Genomic DNA, 5,990 nt, shown 5'->3' with positions numbered 1-5,990 from the left:
CACTTGTTTTCCGAAGTTGCGGCCACTGAAAAGTCCAACAAGGGCCGCTGGACCACTCTCAAGGCCTTCAACTAAGTCTTCCACATAAACCATCTTCTTTTCTCTAATGTAAGGCAGCACAAGGTCTAAGAACTTGGGGTATAGGTGATAATAATTGCGATGTGTAAATCCTTTCATTTGGATCCACTTGAATCCGATATGCAACAAATTTTTGATACCTTCAGGCTCGTCAAGATTGTATTGTGAGATCATTCCGCACACAGCAATGCGACCATGGTGTCTCATGTTGAGGAGCACAGCATCAAGCATTTTGCCCCCAACATGCTCAAAGTAAACATCAATGCCTTCAGGGAAATACCTAGAGGTGGCAAACAAAACAATAAAGTTAGTGATGCATTTTTTCACTGTTTGAAATGTGTCCACCCAGTCTCTGGAGATTAACTAAAGAGATAATATCTGTTGGAGGAATTGGGAGTATGAATGTTGAATGGCATTGCCAAATTTTGAGTTTTTGGATTTTTCAACTATTGTGGCACATTTTGGTTCGTTCACTGAACCAATCAACTAGATAATGAATTACTGTGGATGAACCAGGTTCAACTTGAAAAATCCTATGCAAATTATGTTGTATGTTAGTTACCTTTTCAAAGCTGCGTTCAAGTCATGCTCTTCTTTGTAATTGAAAGCTTCATCGAACCCAAGCTTATTCTTCAATAGATCAACCTCATGCAGAAGAAAAAGTTAGAGTTCATTTGAAGGATAGACTCTTTCAATTCACAAAATAACAAAAAAAGAAAGAAAGAATCAAAGAATCAGAAAAGAATCAGAATTATTGTAATATATAGTATATAAAATGAAACTAGATACTATACGACACATCTCAAATAGTAATGATTGTGTGCTATCAGGGGCGGAGCTAGAAATTTTGGTTTGGGGGGGCCAAGTTGTGATGTTAATATATTAGTTAAGACAAATTTTTACATATACACACACACATAAATTAATTTACTAAAAGAATTTATCATCTTCTAAATTTTAATGAGTATATAAAAGTCATGTATTTCTTCTATTAGACATGTATAAAAATTTATCATTTTCTACATAGTTTAATTTGTTAAACCTCTTAAATTATATGATTTTAATATAATTTCTCTTTCTTTTAAGAGTACCATTGAAATAACTCAAAATTTGGGGAGGCCAACTTCAATTTTTCATGCTACATTTTAAAAAATGTAAATAATATATATACTATAAAATAATATTTAAAAATTTTGGGGGGGCCTTGGGCCCCTCACTCTTGTGTGTGGCTCCGCCACTGTGTGCTATACCTTTTCTTTACTTCCAGCACTTCCAACCACATAACAACCCTCCAACTTTGCGAACTGTCCAATAAGCTGGCCAACTGCACCAGAAGCTGCTGAAACAAATACATATTCTCCTTTCTTAGGTGTCCCAACCTCATAGAAACCAGCATATGCAGTCATACCAGGCATACCTGTGGAGAAAAAAAAAATCCTCAATTCAGATGGAGCATTGAAATTCATTCAAAAGTGAAGTAACATGACCAAGAAAAAAAAATTAAACCAAAGAAATTAAACATTGATTTATACTCCTTTAATTAATTTTATGGTTCAAGTATCTATAATTGACCACACAGATTTCAACTTGATTTGCAGAAATTTGTAGTAGTTTTGGAGAAAATTATCAGTAAGAGGCTACATCTCTAAAACTAAAGCAATTAACAATATATGATGTATACGGGCATGCACATTACTATATGTGTACCGCAATCAATTTATTCCAATTCTTACATCAATTTTAGCTTCATTAACAATAGACCTTACCGAGAATTCCAGTATAATAAGAAAGAGGTACGTCAGTATGCTGGATTTTAATGAGAGTATCAGTTGTTTTAGTGATTAGAGTGTACTCTTCCCATCCTGTGATCCCCCAAACCAAGTCCCCTGCCTTTAATTCTGGATGCCCAGAATCCAATACTTTCGCCACACCATACCCGAAAACTGGCTGCATGTGTAAATGGTTTCACCAAAATTAGAGAACAAATTACAAGTTCAGTATCACATGTATACACCATGGTATGAAACAATTACTAAAGCTAGTACAAATTTTAGTATAAAAAGTTTACAAATAGACGAGACAATGAATTTGTCAGAGACTCAGACGTCAACATATTATAATTGTCTTACTAATTCATGACATATCTTATACAGTCATATAGTAAAATTTATAGTACTCCTCAAAAATAAATTATAGTATTCTTCAGAGTGACTTACGGAGCCAGGGGTGTAGTAAAGATTTCTGGAGGGACCCATAGCTTTCCTCATATCGAATTGCATGGTAGGATCACAGGACAAATAGAGAGGTTCTTCACCAAAACTGCATTTGAACCTTCAGGAACCTTTAACTTAATGGTCCCAGTGGTCAGGTACATGTCTGATTCTTTAGGAGAACCAATGACATAGTCTCTGAATATCACTTGTTTGTTGCTCACTTCATCTCCAACCTTCACCATTGCTACTTTCTGTCACTCTTTCACTCTATCCTCTTCAAGAATCAAATGTAGAACTTTTTGTGTCAATGTTTTTTTTATGTGTTATGGTTCTTCTCTATGGACCACAAAGTTCTATTTATAGAGCACATTTGGAAGAGAGAAATGAAATATGTTTCAGATAGAGTTCCACGCATGACGGCTGACGTGTGCGGGATGCAAAGCAAATGCATAATATTCTTAGGTGCACGTAATTGCTTACGCTAAAAGTGCTCTGAACTTTGAATNTCCATGTATTTTTTTTTTTTTTTTTTTTTTTTTTTTTAAGTTTGATTGTCTATATGACTCGATTTTCTAAAAATCAAGTTTAAAATAATGGCATTTTCTTAAATAATTTCAGAACAGGAGTATTTTGCTACATGTTTTGCGTGAAAGGAATATATCTCCATTTTGGCCAAATTTGTGAACAGAGGTCCTATTTGTAGTACACATTCTTAATTTTTTATTCTGTAAGTACATTTTTTAATTAACAATAAATGTTTATATATGTTATTGTGTCACATAATTACGAGTCATTCCCTCATTGGTGGTTAAAAAAAAAAAAAAAAAAAAAAAAAAAAAAACGCCACTGATGATGTTTGGCGCTATACTTTTTGTGATATTTTAGTGTTTAAACGACATTGTTTAACAAGTCTACAAAGGGGGTGTTTGGTAGAGTAGTTTGAAAATTGTTGTTTATTGTTTTTTGAAATACGTGTGGATGAAAAAGTGTGTTGAAATGTGTGAAATGCTGTTTAAAAACTAAAAAATGTTGTTTAAAATGGCAAACTAAACGGGGCAAAAGAGTGCTATGATTCGCAGGTTTTTTTAATCTTTTATTATTATTATTATTATTATTATTATTATTTTGATGTGATGTGATGTGTTGTGTCTATTTTGATATTGAAGTCATTGTATTTCTTTTTTGAAGCGGAAAATGTCACTGGATTTGGTTGACCACTCACACTTCTTTATATAACATGACTAAGTAAAGAAATAAATTATTATAATATGCTAAATGTGATGCGTTCCAAGTTCCAATAATAGTAATATGTTAGTAGGATTGAGCTATATTAAATACCGATATCTTTAAGATATCTGTTATTTTAAAAAAATTTTGAATCATGATTTGTATATATGGCGCAAAATTAGATTTAATGATTAAAACTTATAATGAATTCTAATTGCGTTTTGGCTTTAATATAATATATATTATACAATTAACATGAATTTTGACATATGTATTAAGAATGTAAACCACCGTACATCCTTAATGTGATGGTCACTCCACAAGTATAAGTGTTTGTAGAGTGTCGGGGATAAAGGCCGGGGTTCAAATCTCTAAGAGAAAACTTTACACAAATATACACTTAGATTAGGTTAGAGAAGAATTCTATCTTGTATAAAAATAAAAAATAAAAAAATAAAAAAAAAAGTAGATAACATGCAATCCAATACAGATATTCAAAATATTAATTTAATAATTATTGTATATTATAACTATAGTTACAGTTATATGAGATATAACATGATGATGACTCAATTAAAAATATATATATATATATATATATCCAAATGACTAACATTTAATTGTCTTTTTTCCTTCTCAAATTTGGGCATGGAAGCTATTCCTTCCATTGCTGGTGCGGAGTTTGAAATTGAGAAGAATAGAGACATTCTAATAGCCTTATAGTTTAACTAGTTCATAACTCTAAGTATTTCTAATAGAAACATAAATCGTTCTTTGGTCAAAAAATAGAAACATTCATGGGCCAAAATGGCCAAATACCATTGTTTTTGAAAATATTCTACAATCTACCACTGTTTCTAAAATATGTAAAGATCACCACTAATTGAGAACTCAAGTTTGAGTATATAACTTGATTCCATAAAAATAACATGGCAAATTTGAAAACTATTTTTTCAAAGAACTCAAATTTCGCAAATTTGAGTTTTAAAAATGTGATAAATTGCTAAATATTCTATAAACAATAATAAATCCATACATATTTTCCTAAACAATGGTATATGACCATTTGGCCGACATTCATGCTTTAAATCCTAAAAGCTTTGGCCTGAATTATGGAATCATAAAAATTAAAACGCACATATGAATATGAGTCTCACATTTGTTGGTGGGAGGAGGATTAAACATTGATGACTTTGATCCTCTGGATATGCTCAATAATTGCCTGAAGATTACATATGATGAGGTAAGATCTGACGGGTTTGAACAAATCATTAGTGGCACTGGCAGCTGTGTCAATATTCAAAACAATGTTATCATTCCTGGTATCGGTCGGCAAAAAGATAATGAGCTAATGGCGTTTTCGTAACTGTCTTGTTATTGAAAATATTATTTGATCATTGTTGAACTATCGATAAGAGAAGGGTCTTCCAAAAAATAAAAAATAAATAATTAAAGAAAAGACCTGCTTAACAAATGTCCTTAAGATATTAGTTAAGTAATCATTTTAAGAAAATTTTAATACTATTTTTATAAGAAATATAAAAAATTATCAAATAATTTAATTATTTTTCTTTTTCCAAAAAATATTTTTAAATATGGTTAATTAACAAACATCCTTAGAACATCAGCTAACATTGTTAGAAAAATCTAAGTTATTGACTTAATTTTTCACTAACCCACACAGTCAAATAAATTGCATTCACTTTTACCAATGAAGTTTTTTTAACGTTATATGTCCAATAATATTTTAAGGATAAGACTAATTATTTATTACAAAGTAAAAAAGAAAACAAGACAAGAAAAAATCCAAAACTAAAATATAATAGAATAATATCCATATGAGAAAGTCTATTTAGTAAGCCTAATGCCATAGTGCTCACAGACACAAATCACGAACCTAACCAAAAATAAATAAATAAAGTAGTGGATCACTCAATGAAATAGATAAGAAAAAGTGGATGAAAAGAATTCAAGTTTTAAGCTATTTCTTAAATAATAAAGATAAAAAAAGAAAAGAAAAGAAAAGAAAAAAACACTAAAATTTATTATTAACTCACCATCAACCAGCCCTACTTCTCTTAAAATTTAGGAGAAATTGCACTTTACTCACGTGTGATTTGCCTAAAAAATACTTTACTCACTTGGTTTTAAAAAATGACACTTTGTCCACAGATTACGTTGTTAATTTGTCTTGGTATTTGCTGGTAGATTTTTTTTTTTTTAAATTACTGGTAGATTACTTAATGTGTAGCATGTTAATGAAAAAAAGGTTTTTTGAGGAATTGGGTCTGTGCTATACATTTTTTGCTCGGTGCTATATATTTTCGCTGACTTCTCATTGGAGTTTTGATCCAATATTTGTGCTCCACCCACCACGTATTGTCGTGCTTCACCATCTAATTCTATATCTAAGGCGCTTTCTCATATAGCGCCTCACCTCTCTTACTGTGTTCCTAGAATCTCTATACACTG

At 31.1% G+C, this 5,990-nt stretch overlaps 1 pseudogene; it reads right to left on the bottom strand.

Annotated features, from left to right (window-relative positions):
• Nucleotides 1-2,614, bottom strand: part of LOC136064586 (2-alkenal reductase (NADP(+)-dependent)-like) — a 16,090-nt pseudogene extending 13,476 nt beyond the window's left edge.
• Between the last annotated feature and the right edge of the window lie 3,376 nt (nt 2,615-5,990).

Source organism: Quercus suber, unplaced genomic scaffold (genome assembly GCF_002906115.3).
Source record: "Quercus suber isolate HL8 unplaced genomic scaffold, Cork oak 2.0 scaffold_712, whole genome shotgun sequence".
In the NCBI taxonomy this organism is placed as follows: Eukaryota; Viridiplantae; Streptophyta; class Magnoliopsida; order Fagales; family Fagaceae; genus Quercus; species Quercus suber.
This window is presented reverse-complemented; position numbering and strand designations above follow the sequence as displayed.